Source organism: Monodelphis domestica, chromosome 4 (assembly GCF_027887165.1).
Source record: "Monodelphis domestica isolate mMonDom1 chromosome 4, mMonDom1.pri, whole genome shotgun sequence".
NCBI lineage: Eukaryota > Metazoa > Chordata > Mammalia > Didelphimorphia > Didelphidae > Monodelphis > Monodelphis domestica.
This window is the reverse complement of record NC_077230.1, coordinates 250020154-250035614: the sequence shown is the minus strand read 5'-3', so window position 1 is coordinate 250035614 and position 15461 is coordinate 250020154.

Genomic DNA, 15461 nt, shown 5'->3' with positions numbered 1-15461 from the left:
ATTTTTCATTTATGATCACTTATTTTATCATTTTCATGATAAAGTATGCATATCAAATTCACCTGGGAAGAAAATTATAATATTTATCATAGAATTTTATAGCAATATCATTTTTAATTAACAATTTTACCATGCCACTCTAAAAATGAGTGACCTACTGCAGAATATTAATATAATGTCAAGTAGAAAACTCTATCAGAATTCAAAGCAGCATCCATGATCTGTGGACTGGGTTGTCTCAATTATTATTTTAGCAAATGACATTTCTCTTTTATTCTCTTTTATCCTTTGTCCATGCCTCTTCATATTTCTCCTGTCTTCATGCTCTCATTGCCACAGTTAGGTCAGTGTTTGGAAGGCTCCATAGCAAAATATGGAAGAAAAATGGTATTGGGTCACCTACCAAAGTGAAGATCTCCAGAGGCATTGTGCTGATCTGTTGAGAAAAGGTATTAACTGAGACACAAAAAGCAAAAACCAAATCTCCAAGTAAAAAAGAAATAGTTTTAGAGAGAGGGTCATTCTCACAATAAAGCCAAACTCCTTTTAGCAACTGAAGACAACTTGCCTTGATAGCAGGACCCTTATTTATGCTAGAAATACAGAGGTGATGTCACATAGCACAATTTAAAGAAGTAGAGTCAGAAGTATAACGGGAGTTGACATAACTAACTTGACCATTATCATTCACTTGGCTCATGCCATGGCCAGTGTCACTTGGCCAATACCATGCAAGTAGGTCCTTTGACTATTGCAGTCAATCATAATCAGCATGTACATCTCACATGAAGTGGGAACGGGAAGGGTCTTGGACAACTGCAGGAATTATTAGACCAATTACATCATCAGGATAAGTTGTTTTAGGGTTTGGGGACTCAGATCCTTTACTGAACTCTGGCCAAGAGTGTGCCACTCGAGCCCAAGCCTGCAAATTTTATTTTAACTCAGACAAAAAAAAATCACAGACCCATAACAGAAAAGTCAGTCTAATATGACTCAGTTCAAAAGTTTAAACCATGAGGGGGGGATATCAAAACAGAATAGATATAGAATGTAAAGAAGTATTACAGAATTGTGGGGGATAGGGGATTTCACATTCACAGACCTTATTGGTATATGTCTATGAAACCTTGAACGTTTATTAGCACCATGCCAGGAAACTGAATCTCTGTCACTTGAATTGTCTTTGGAAGATTCTGATGATCACCTAATAAGAAAAGGTTCTGGGCAAACTGAGCTAAGCTTTCAAACTCTTCTTCAGAGAGCACAACTCCAATGAGCTGGCCACATTGTTCAAATGTCAAACACACATTTACCTAAAAGACTATTTTCAAAAGTCACACAAGAGAAACACTGACAAAGAGGTCAGAAGAGACAATACAAAGCCACTAGAAAGGTCTCTCTGTATAACATTGGTATTGATGGTAAGATGAGGAAAGAACTGGAATGAAACCATCTAGAATATCATGCCTACATCAAAGAAGGTAGTATACTCTATGTGAAAACACATATGACTTCATCCCCTAATCAACCAGATTCTGCCTATTTGTAATTCACAGTAAGAGGTTAATCTTTCTTCATGAAGAGAAATTAAACTATCACCATCAACAACAAAACCAACAGAAATCATATGAATATCTCAATAGGTATAGAAAAAGATTTTGACAAAATACAAAACCCATTCTTATTTTTTTAATGGATAGCATGGGAATAAGTTAAGCCTTCCTTAAAATGACAAAGAGTATCTATCTAAAATCATCATTTGGCATTATCTGTAATGAGTATAAGCTATAAGCCTTCCTAGTAAGACAAGGACTGAAGTGATGATGCTCATTATCACCACTATGATTCAATATTGCACTAGAAATGCTAGCTATAGCAATAGGAAGAACATATAAATTGAAGAAACTAGAATAGGCAATGAGGAAACAAAACTATCATTCTTTACAGATGACATAATGGTATACTTAGATAATCCTAAACAATCCACTGAAAAATTAATTTAAATAATTAACAACTTTAGCAAAGTTAAAAGAAATTAAATAAATCCATATAAACCATTGGTATCACTATATATTGCCAACAAAAAATCCACCTGCAAGAAATAGAAAGAGAAATCCCACTTAAAGTAACTGTAGACAATATAAATTAAATTGTGGGGTGGTGTCTACCTGCCAAATAAAACCTTGCAACTATTTGAACACAATTACAAAACCTTTTCATATGAATAAAGTCAGTCCTAAACAATTGGGAAAAAAAAACTTACTGTCATGGCCATAAAGAGCCAGCATAATAAAAATGACAGTTCTGCCTAAACTAATGTGCCTATCAATGCCATGTCAATCAAAATATCAAAAATATTATTTCATAGGATTAGAAAATTCATAACAAAATTCATTTGGAAGAACAAAAGGTCAGGATATGAAGGAAATTAATGAAAAATGTAAAAGAAGATTGCTTAACAGTGCTAAATATCAGACAGTATTATAGTGATATTCATCAAAACAATCTGGTACTGGCTAAGAAAAATAGTGGATAAGTGAAATATATAAAGGATACAATACACAAAAGAAAATAATCATTATTAATAATATTATATTTAGCAAACTCAATGACCCAAGTTTCTGGGATCATAACTTATTATTTAATAAAAACTGCTTGGAAAATTGAAAACCAGTATGGCAGAAACTAGGTATAGGCCAACATTTTATACCATATGACAAGGAAAAAGTAAAATGGGCACATAATTTAGACATAAAAGTTCTTAAGCAAATTAGAAGATTACAGAATAAGTTAACCATTAGTTTTATTGCTTAGGGAAGAATTTATATACAAAGAAAAGAGAGATAGCATTATGAGATACAAAATGAATAATTTAAAAATATTTTGAACAAACAAAACCAATGCAACCAAAATTAGAAGGAAAATAGAAACCTGGGGAAATTTTTTATAGCAAGCATCTCTGACAAAGGTCTCATTTCTCAAATATGGAAATACATTTTATGTGATAACACATGGATAATCAATGGGAAAATTTTCTACCATCTCAGAGATGGGGGGGGGGGGAAAGAAAATGGAAGAATATGGAACTTGAAATGTTAGAAAATGAACATTATTTTTACATGTAAATGGGGAAAAATAAAACATCATTGAAGAAAAATTGTTTAAATAGTAAAAAATGAAGAGAAGAGAAATTAAGCCATTGTTATTGGTTTTCTTCACTTAGAATAGGATGAATAAATAGGTGTATAACCTGTATTGAAATTCTACTGAGATACATGGGGATCAACCATGAAACTATGTCTTCAAATAATACCTGATATCTCACTTTGGAAAACAAGCAATTATTTCTATTTATTAAATCCTAGATATGGTTCAAAATGAATTGCCTATGTTAAACACAATCACTGACCATCAGGAGATCATAGTAAATCACCAGAGATTCATAGAATTCAGAACTGGAATAGATTTTTGCATTAATACCAAATCTAATGGTATCACTAATTATAATTTTTGAGCTTTCTGCAATATTTGACAATATTGAAAATCCTGTCTTTATAAATATTTTCTATTCCCTGAATTTTTATGGCACTAGTCTTTATAATTTGTCCTCCTAAATCCTCAACCATTCCTTAGTTTTCATTATCTCCCTGAATATTTGGTCCTTATATTGTGTTCCAGGACTCCACCCCAGACCATCTTCTCTTCTTTCTATATTGTCCTTCATTTGGCAACCTCATCAATTCATTTACCAAGTGGTTAAATTATAATTTCTACACAGGAGAATCATATTTATACTAAGATAAATATATAACTACTACTAAAATAATAACATCATCATTCTTATTAATTTAGAATTTTCCAGTTCTGCCACATATTGTCTGTCTAACCACAATCACTTAACTTCTGTAGGCCTAATTTTATATTATAAAATAACGTTTGAATTTGTTTGCTTCTAGAATTTCTTCTTATCCCAATTCCTTTAAAAATAAGTGAAATAAAAAGAATTTGAAGTAGGGAAACCAATTAGGAAGCTGCTGTGGTAATTAACATATGGGATGCTATAAGCCTGAACTGGTTAGAAACAGATGGAGTGAAAATTAAAAGACAGAAGAAAGGAAGAAAATGTTATGAAAGTTAAAGCAACTGACCAGCACTCAGGAGTTTTGAGTAATTAAAGGTAGCTTTATTATTTAGGATTAAGATGACTAGGAAAATGATGGCCTCACTAATTGAGATGGAAAAATTCGAAGTAGGAACTATTAGGGGAAAGGAGAAAATAAGTTCAGTTTATTATATTTTTCCACGTATAGCTGTTCAATTATTGAACCTAAGATTTAATAATGCACTGTAGATTAAATAGCTAAAAACCATTTGATATTTCTTATATTTCAAATAATATAATATTGAAAAGTTGTAATTTTACTCTTTGAATCAAAATTAAAAACAAAAATCAAGCATTTTTCCCCCTAAGGCTATGATGCTGAACTTATGACACATGTCAGCACTGACATGCATAGACATTTGTGATGACACAAGGCTGCATGCAGGCTCAGCGTGACTCAGGGCCCAGGAGTCACATGCTCGCAACCATGGCCATGGTCATGCCCCAGCCTGGCAGGGGGTGGGGGTGGAGGGCTGCTCCCCACTGGCCACAGGGGCAGGGAGCCCCTCAGTGGGCAGTTTATGCCATGCAACTAGGGCGCATGGGGCTTCCTTGGGTGTGGGGTGGAGGAGTGCACTTGAGGAAGGAGTGCATTGGGCCAGCAGGCTGGCAGGTGACAGCAGCTGCTCTCCTGGCACCCATGGGCCAGCTACCTGGGGAGGGGAGGGGTAGGGTGGGGCCAGAGGAGAACTGGACAGGGCACCAGCTCAGATTCAAAGGAGGAATGCCTGGAACCAATTACCAGACACTTTTAGCACCCTGAAAAACTTTTCCTATTTCTATAAGTCCTCCATGATATCTTACAAAACAACTTTTTGTAGGGAAGTTATCAGTAATAGCTGAAAATGAAGAATCATGAGGGACATCAATACTTAGGGAAAAGGAAAAAGAGATGTATGATATTTGATCAAAGATAGATGAAGAATGGTCAGCTAAACTTTGTCATGTAAGCTAAGGGATGAGAAAGTATTTGAATAATATGATCAAAAGTGTAAAATCTTCAGTGAAATCAAATAAGAACAAGTCTGAGAAAATGCTAATAGAATTATCAATTAAGAAGTCAATGGAAATCTTTGAAAGAACAGTTAGTTGAGTATTGGGAAGCAGAAAATGTAACAAATCTATTTATTTTTCCTTTTTTTTCCTTGAAATTTTCTGTAAAACAGACAAAATGTAGGGTTTGGGATTGAAGGGATTCTTTTTTTTAAAGAATGAGAAAGTGGGGAAGCTGGGTGGATCAGTGGATTAAGAGCCAGGCCTGGGGACAGGAGGTCTTAGATTCAAATTTTGCCTCAGATATTTCCTAACTGTGTGACTATATGAAAGTCACTTAAACCCCGTTTTTGTTCTTTTGCCTTGGAACCAAAGCACGGTATTGATTTTAAGATGGAAGGTAAAGGCTTAAAAAAAAAGGAACGAGAAAACATGAGCACATGAATATATACTAGTTATCTACAATGCATTCAAAATTCTCTGCAGAGGCATCTTAATTGCATTTCACAATAATTTTCAGTCATCTTTTCCTATGAATTCTTTAATGTGGCTTTGCCTTTAGCTTCCATCATTCTCTATTTCATAGGAAAAAAAAATTTCCAGATGAGGTTATCTCTGAAAAATGTAGGTCTAATCAATTGTTTTACTTATTGGTTAAGTATTACTAAGAATTGGTGAATCAATGTCTTCATTTTTGTTTACCATTTTAAAAAATGTTAATTACATGTCAAAAAAGATCAGGCTCTACTTTGCAAAACTGTAAGTAACACCTTTTCATTTTTTTCTTTTAATTTGGTGTTTATTTTGATCTTTGCTCTAGCAAGTCAATAATCTAACAGCAAAGAGACAACTAATTCTGAGAAGGTTATCTTATCTGTAACTATTTCCTGTATCTTAAGATAAAATTAAATAATGCTTTTCTAGTTCCATAAGCTCTTTTTCTTAAAGATGATATTTATTATGTAAATTATAAAGTTTTCTGAGTAGTCTTTGTCTTCTTGAATTTTAATCATTTTCTAAGAAAATTTTTGTTTTGTTTAGAGTGGTTTTTTGGTGGTTTTTTTTATTTGTTTGTTTTTTGTGCTGTCCTCCCTAATGTCTACTTTTGCATTGATGCTACTTATTTTCTAAATGTATTATATGATTGATTTGGAGAATTTTCAAACTCTTGCCTTTTGTCTTTTAACTCATACTAGCTATCTGATTCTGGTATAATCCCTTAAACTCTCAGTAATCTAAACCACTTTCCATAACAAGGGTTGCATCAGAGGTACTAGTCTATATTAGTACAGGGAATTACCTCATCAATGAGTTCCCTTTATCAATAAAAATCATCAATCAAGTCTCTATTTGTCCCCATAGAAAATTGTATAATTCTTCATATAATTATTCTATCTTCTCTAATGTATGTTGGACATTAATTCCAATTATCTTCATAGTTTATCTGTTAATGCCCTTAATCATTGTATGACAAGAACAAAAGTTCCATTTTATATATATATATATATATATATATATATATATATCTTCCCTCCCTTTCTAATAAGCCATCCTAGATAATAAAAAAAATAAAAATGCTTTAACTTACAACACAATTTTAAGACATATTCCAAATTTTACAAAACCAAACCAAACCAGCATTTCTATATACAAAATAGAGGGTAATACACAAATGAAATCACAAATCCCCCATATATTTAGCTTGTTTTTCTTCATATCTTCATAATGTCGCATTCACTAATATCCCAACTCTTCTCTACCCTTCGCAAATAACAAAAGTCACATGTATATATAAATAACAAGTCAACATGTACATATACATATATATATAAATTAATTCTTTTATATTTCACCTTTATGTTCACTTTCTGGATATAACATTCACAGTTTATTCTTCTGGGATTAATTCTATGGCTATGTATAATGTTATTCTATTCATTTCACTATTCATTATCACTTTCCAGGTGTTTTGTTTTTTTCAGTCAGTCTGTTCATAGTTTCCTATGGCACAGTAGTATTCAACCACAATCATATACAACAATTTGTTCAGCCATTCCCCAACTGATGGGCATCCCCTGAGTTTCCTTTTTTTTTAACCACTGCAAAGAGAGCTATTATAAATATTTTGGAACACATGGATTCTTTTCCTCTTTCCCCGATTTCCTTGGGAAATAGACCTGGCAGTGGGTCTAATAGCATACCCAGTTTTATAACTATCTGAGTGAAATTCCAAATTGCACTCCAAAATGGATGGATTAGTTCAGAGCTCCACCAACTGTATATTAATGTGTCCATTTTTCCATATCCCCTCCAACATTTGTCACTTTTCCCTTTAATTATTTTAGTCAGTTTGATGGATGCAAAGTCATATCTCAGAGCTGTTTTGGTTTGCATTTCTCTAATCAGTAGTGATTTAGAACTTTTTTATATACTTATATATGGCTTTTGTTTCTTCATCTGAAAATTGTCTGTATATTTGGCACATTTATCAATTGGGCTCATATTCTTATAAATATTGCTATATTTTTCTATATATTTTAGATATAAGACCTCTACAGGCTGTCTAATTTTCCCCCCCAATTATTATGCTTTCCTTCTGATCTTGGCAGCATTTATTTTATTTGTATAAAACCTTTAAATTTAATGTACTCAGAATTATCCATTTTATATTTTACAATGCTCTCTATCTCTTCTTGACTCATAAATGTATCTCCTATCCATAAATATGATAGGTAGTATGTTTCCTGTTCTTCTAATTTACATATGGAATCTTCTTTTATGTATAGATCATATATCTATTTTGAATAGTAAATAGTGTAAGATATTGGTCTATACCTAGTTTCTGTCAAATTGGTTTCCACTTATCCCAGTCATTTTTATGAAACAACAGTTTCTTTTATCAAAATTCTGGATGTAGGATTTTGTGAAATACAAGATTACTATAATCTTTTGCTTCTGTTTCTTGTATGTCTGTTCTTTTCCATTGATCTACCTTTCTTTTTCTTAGCCAGTACCAGATAGTTTTGATAATTACTGCTTTATAATATAATTTCAAATATGGTAATGCTAGACTTTCTTCATTTATATTTTTATTATTTCTTTTGATATTCCTGATCCTTTATTGTTCCAAATGAATTTTGATATTTTATTATCTAAGTCAATAAAATAAATTTTGATACTTTAAATGGGATGACATTGAATAGGCCAATTAGTTGAGGTAGATTGTTATTATAATTATATTAGCTCTGTCCATTCATGAACAATTAATATTTACCCACTTATTTTTATCTGACTTTATTTGGGTAAAAAGTGTTTTATAATTATGTTGATGTAGTTCCTGTATTTGTTTTGGCAAGTATTATTTTATTCTATCTGTTGCTATTCTAAATGTAGTTATCTCTTTCTGTCCCTTCTTATAGCAGTTTGTCAATAATATATAAAAATGCTCATGATTTCTGTAGATTTATTTTTATCCTCCCACTTGGCAAAAATATTGCTAACTTTTTAGTTGAATTTTTAGTATTTTCCACATACACCATCATGTCATCAGCAGAGATCGTTTTATTACCTCTTTGCCCTTGATTATTCCCTTGATTACTGTAAAATCTAAAATGATAATCTCTAATAATAAAAATATTATATTTTATGAGGTTTATTGAATGATCATTAGAAATCAAGGAATAAAGAGGATACAAAATAAAAACCACATGCCCATGGCTGGTTAGCCATTTTCAGCCATCCCCATTCACCACTATCACTGCTGATTGCTGTATCATTCCCAAAAAAGAGGATGTGGGAGGAGTTACCGCCAGTTAAATACCAATAATAACATGATCCTGCCAATGTGGAGATTCAGGAAAGATGATAGGGAATTTTGGGAAATACTAAGAACTGCTGGGGAATGAAGTCAAAGGTTCAAAATCTCCATTTATACATTTATTTTTTTCTTTTCTTATTGCTATTACTAGCATTTCTAATACTTTGGTAAATAATATTGGTGATAATGGGCATCTTTATTTCACTCCTGATCTTATGTTCTATAATTTTCTTTATCTATTTTTGCTCCTCCTGGTTGGCATCAGAACCATATTTGCTTCATTAAAGGAGTTTGATGAACCTCCTTTATCTGTTATTTCAAATTATTCAATGTTGGAATTAATTGATTCTTGTTTTGGTAGTTTCCTTGTAAATCCATCTTTAAAATAGGTTTACTTAGGTATTTTATTTCTTGTTCTAATAATCTAGGCAGTTTATTTTTTGAAAGTATTTTTTCTTTCATTGTTGAATTTGTTTCTTATATTTGATCAAACTTCTAATAAATATTCTAATTTCATCTTTGTTAGTGGTAATAGTCACCTTTTTCACCTTTATGTTGGTGATTTGGTTTTCTCTTTTTTTATCTGATTAACCAGTGGTTTATCAATTTTGTTGATTTTTCCTAAAACTAACTCCCAGATGTATTTAATTTAATAGTTTCCTTACAAACAATTTTATTGATCTCACCTTTAATTTTTAAGAGTTCTAATTTGAGGTTTAGTTGTGGATTTTTAAAATTTCTCTCTTTTCTAGTGTTTTTAAACAACATTCTCAACTGACTGATATTTTCTTTTTTATTTCATTAATATAAGCATTTAGAGATATATTTTTTCAAATTATGTTTAGTTGTTTTATAGCATAAGTTTTGGTATGATATCTCATTATTATTATTATTCTCTTTAATCAAATACTCATTGTTTCAATAATTTTAACCCATTCATTCTTTAAGATTAAGTTATTTAGTTCCCAATTAATTTTTATTTTGTTTCCATGGTCCCTTATTGTATACAATTTTTTATCATGTTTTGGTCTGAGAAAGTTACATTTAATATTTCTACTTTTCTACATTTAACTATAATATTTTTGCACCCTAATATATGGTCAATTTTTGTGAAGTTGGCATATAATACAGAGAAGGGATACCTTTTTTAAAATTCCACTCAGTTCTTTCTAGATATCAATCATTTAAAGTTATCTAAGATTCTAATCATCTCCTCACTTTCTTTCTTATTTAAACATTAGTAGTGTTTATCTAGTTCTGAGCAGGGGAACATTAAGGTTCTCCAGTTTTATTTTTTATTATCTATTTCTGTCGGTAACTCATTTAATTTTTCCTTTAAGAATCTGGATGTTATAACAATTAGTGCATATAAAAATAAAACTGATAATGCTTCATTTTATATGGTACCTTTTGTGATAGTATTTCCCTGTTTATCTGATTTAATTATATCTATTTTTAGCTTTAATTTGGTCATAAATCATGACTACCACCCTTGCCTTCCTTTGTATTATCTGAGGCATAGTATATTCTGTTCTAGCCCTTTATTTTTACTTTATATGTGTCTCTCATCTTTAAGTATGTTTCTTGTAAACAGCATTTTTATTGGTTTGGGGATTTTGATCCATTCTACTATGCATTTTCATTTTATGGGCTAATTTATCTCATTCACATTCAATATCATAATTACTAGATGTGTATTTCCCTCCATTCTATTTTTCTTCCCTGTTTATCCTTTTCTTTCTTCCTTTTTGCTTTATCCCTCCTCAGATGTCCCATTTCTTCTATCTGCTATCACTTATGCTAGAGAAAATTCATGAAGAAAAAAAAATGAAGCAATGGTAAGCTTTCATCTCCATTTAGACTCCATCAGTTCCTTCTAAGTGTAATGGATAATTGATAGTGCTGTGACTTTAAAAATCTAAATTAATTTGGTCACCAGGGGAAATTCCCATAATAAAATACCCAAGTCAGCTGGAAATTATGATTTAATTAATATAGGGAGAAGGAATTAAGGAGGAGAGAGAGAGAGAGAGAGAGAGAGAGAGAGAGAGAGAGAGAGAGAGAGAGAGAGAGAGAGAGAGAGAGAGAGAGAGAGGAAAGAGTTAATTTAAACTGCTCGGGCTCAGGCTGAGCCAGGCAGTAGTTAAAGGCCTTGGCCAAAGTGGCCTCCCTGAGCCCAAGGGAAAGGGAGTCAGTCTTATCACTCACCACTGTCTCAAGGAAGCTGACTGAGGGAGATCCTCCAGGCTGAGTTTCAGTCCTGAACTGAACTCAATTCCGAACTGAATTTTCTAGCCTCCTTTTAAAGAAATTTTCTCTTATGTCACCTCCCCTAAATTTTCACATCTACCAATCACAGTAGACACTTTTCCCCAGGACAGCCCATTCTTTAGTTCTCACCTTCTTTGATTAGATTTTCTCCAAGACTATCCACTCTTTAGTTCTTACCTTCTCTGGTTAGAATATATCTTTTGAGGTACTCCACACTTCTTTGTTAAATTCACCTTTTGTGAGTTACTTGACCTTTTTGTGATTAATTTAACCTTTATAGGTACTTAACACCTTTTTGTATTAGATCTAAAAATAGACTTAGCTTAAAGTTCTAGCTTTACTATAAGGTATGAGTTAAGTGCCTTCATTGTTCAATCAGGAGTTTACAACTTTGTCTTCTCCTAAAGTATGTCTAAGTAGGGTGGAGTAATGTTAAAATTCCCATAAGGTGGTATAAAACATTTTTGTTTGTCAGAAGACCATTGGAGTTGTCTTAGATCCTTGTATTGTTGAAAATTATTAACTAAATTAGAGTTTATAGTTAATAATTAACTAAAATACAGTTTATTTATGATGATATATACAGCATTCTCATTTTTCTGTTCACTTCATTTTCTATCATTTCATATATCTTTCCAGTTGTTGTTGTTATTGTTGTTGTTTTTGTGATTCTCCTATCACTCATTTCTTACGACACAATAATATTCCATTATAATCATATTCAATTGACATGCAATTATATGAATCAAATGTTTAGCCATTCCCCAATTTATGGACATCATTTCAGTTTCCAATTGTTTGCCACCCCAAAATTGAGCTACTATAAATGTTTTTTTGTATATTTAGGTCCTTTTCCCATATCTTTGATCTTTTTGAGATATAGCTACACTGGCATCTCTTTAACATAGAGGTCTCTAGAGAAAGAAACTTTATACATGGCACAATTTAATGTTTTATTTGTTTTATTAAGAGTTCCTCCATCACTTTTCTACATCTAGATAATCAACAAAACACTAAATCAAGCTTGGACTTCTAGTATTTGCCAATTGTCAATCCAAAAGTAAATGCTCTAGGGAAGTGATATGGCTCAGTGGATTGAGAACCTGGTTTAGTCCTTGATTCAAATCTTGCCTTAAATACTTCCTAGCTATTTAACCCTTAACAAATCACTTAACCCCCATTGCCTCACCCTTAACACACTTCAGCCTTGGAACCAATATATTGTATTGGTTCTAAGATAAAAGACAAAGGTTTAAAAAAAAAGTAAACATTCACATTGAATAGTTAACAATTGCCTTTTGTGAGCCAATTTTACCTGGTTCCAGCATATCCTTAAACATGGGACAAAGGAAATTTTGTATTTGTGATATTGAGAGGATTATTTTTGAGATATGGTCTGAATAAAATTGACAGTGTAGTACTTTTGTTATTTTTTATTTTATTTTTACAATTTTTAATAATAATTTTCTGACATTTTTCAATAAATGTTCTCTAACTCCCTTACATTCATCCTTCCTCCTCAAAACAGCAGGTAATAAGACATAGATTCTATATGTTATCATAAAATATATATTTCTTTGTTCATTATATTGTGGAAGAAATATATATTTCACTTAAACTTGAGCAAAATCTATGGAAGAAATAAAATGAATTATGGCATGCTTCAATCTTCATTCAGACCCCATCATTTCCTCTTATGACTCTGGCTTACTTTATTTTATTTTATTGCCATGAGTACTCTGGAGTTGTCCTGGATCCTTTCATTGCCAATAATATTTAAGTGTCATATTTTTCAAAACTGAAATATCTATGAAGTGCTATATACTATGCTAAGTGCTAGAAATAGAAGGAAAAAAATGGAACAAGCACTGCTCCCAAAGAATTTAGATTGTGCATTTATACATATACAAAATATTTCAACCTTTCAATTCCCAAGACTCAATTTATAAATCTTACTAATATTTTTCCTCAGTAAATCTGGGAGATTTCTACTTTTTGTGTAATTAGAATTTTCTCCCCAGAACTCTCTTTCCCAGCATCTCATTTGTGTATTCTCCAAATCCAATACCCCCTTAAGAATTCCAGTAGCTGTTCTTGAAGAGTCTTAGTGGAGGTGTTTTTGGGTCCCAGAAGGAATAATAGGTCCCAAAACCAATGAGCTCTATCTCAGTTTCCAGGAAATCCTCCCTTCTTCCTCCACCTCCCAGGCTAGAAGATCCTTGACAGTTGAAGCTTCAGAGTTCTAACCCCTTTAGAACTCCCAGGCTTTCTCTCTCTGCCCTTCCTCTGCTGCTCTTCAACTGATCTCTCCTTTAGCTTGGCTTCTCATTACAACCCCCTGGATCTCTTTTTCTTACATTACACTGGGAACTCCCTTCTTGAGTAATTTCAAGATGCAGAAGGGAGATTCTACCCAGTCTCTGCAACACATCCAATATGGGGTTTATCCAAAGTGTGCCCAGTGCGGTAATTCCGTTCAGTATAGGGAACCCCAGAAATGTGACCAAAGCAATCTAGATGAATGAATCTAGATGGATTCTCAGAAAGAAAAGGAACCTCAATGAATCTGGAGGTGAATTTAAAGCCTTTTTCAGACTCCATTGTCTTATTTATATTAACTGTTTCAGTTTGTTCTCCTCCAAATAGTAAAGAAGTCTCTGTAATACAGCTATCAGAATTGGAGAAAAGGACTTGAATTCAGTGCCTGTATCCTGTCACACTTATTGTATTTTCTGGTTGTTTTGCTTAAAAATTCATTTTGTTTTTAAGTTCACATATTAATCTAATCTAATATCTTATGTTACACTATGTCATTTTCAGAATATATGTTCTGTTACATTGTCTTTATTTGTACCCTCCCCATATGACTGGACTGAAGAAAATACCATTATAAAAATCCAGAAACAAATTGGACAAAGCCTTTTCCATGGCAAAACCATAGGTCCTTATGGGTTCTGGGTCTGTCATGAGATCCATCATGGTTCCTTGTTGCTTTAATGGCCTTTTGTTTCTTTTTGCCTTTGTTAATTATAACATAGATGATGATGATAGATGAACTCCATCAAACTGGTTACAAACTGTATACAATCTTTGGAGAATTTAATTAGCTAAAAAACTCAATTGATTTTAAGAGGTCTTCAGAAGTGATTTTCAGATATTTAGTAGCACCACTACTTCTGATTGATCATTTGCTGACCTTTGAGTTGTTTGCAACAAGAGGTAAGAATTAATTTAGTAATTGAAGTGACATGCAACAGCATTATTGTACTCCCTGCCTTCATAGTTATAAAATGTAATGGATGAGACATCAGAACTGATTTTCACTATTGTATTCTTCACCTCCACATTGCAACTGATGGGACATATAAATACATGCCTTTTATGCATTTTATGTATTTTTATGTATTTATGCCATTTACGTATTTATATAGTCTTATACCAGAATAGGGAGGGCTTTCCAAGGGGCTTATTTACCCTGCTATGAGCTATAATCTCATCTGGGAGGTGGGAGGATTTCCCAAGGGGCTCGGTTTACCCCTGAATTTTTTTTTAATATTTATAACTTTCCAGCTTACTCTACCCTTCCACCAGAATGATCTAGATTCTTGGCAACATTTTAATCCCAAAAAGTTTTCATCAGCAGTACAGAGTTGTTGGGGGTTTTTGTTGTTTATTTCCCCCCTGGTTTCTCTTGCCACATTTCAAAATGATGGCAGTAATAGACTTTGTTAGAAATATTTTCACCACGGTTGAAAGATTGGCTAGATCTGGAGAATTTGTGACAAGTATCCATGAGCTTCCAAGGTTTTTTAAATGTTACATAGCAAGTGGCTATAGAGATTCATGGAGGATTCGTTTGCTATTGTCATTAAATACACTCTTGTGATTTTGATTTTGGTACTTCTTTGAATGTGCATTAGCTGCTGTACTACTGTTTTAAAAAGCTGTTACTTATTAAAAATCATGTGCACTCACACTGTGCAAATGTATCTCATTTCAGGGTGAGAAACCTTTGTAATTTGCCTCTACTTGGCTGACATCTTTTCATGGAATGTGAACTATACATTTTTTTTAATTTTATTGATTTTTTCTTATATGTGCAATAGAGTATTTGAGTTTTCCTTTTCCTCTCATTTTTTGCAGTTTGTTTTGCACATGTTACCAGTATTATTTTTTTTGGCACTAGGATAAGTTTAAAATGTCCGTTAGCACTAA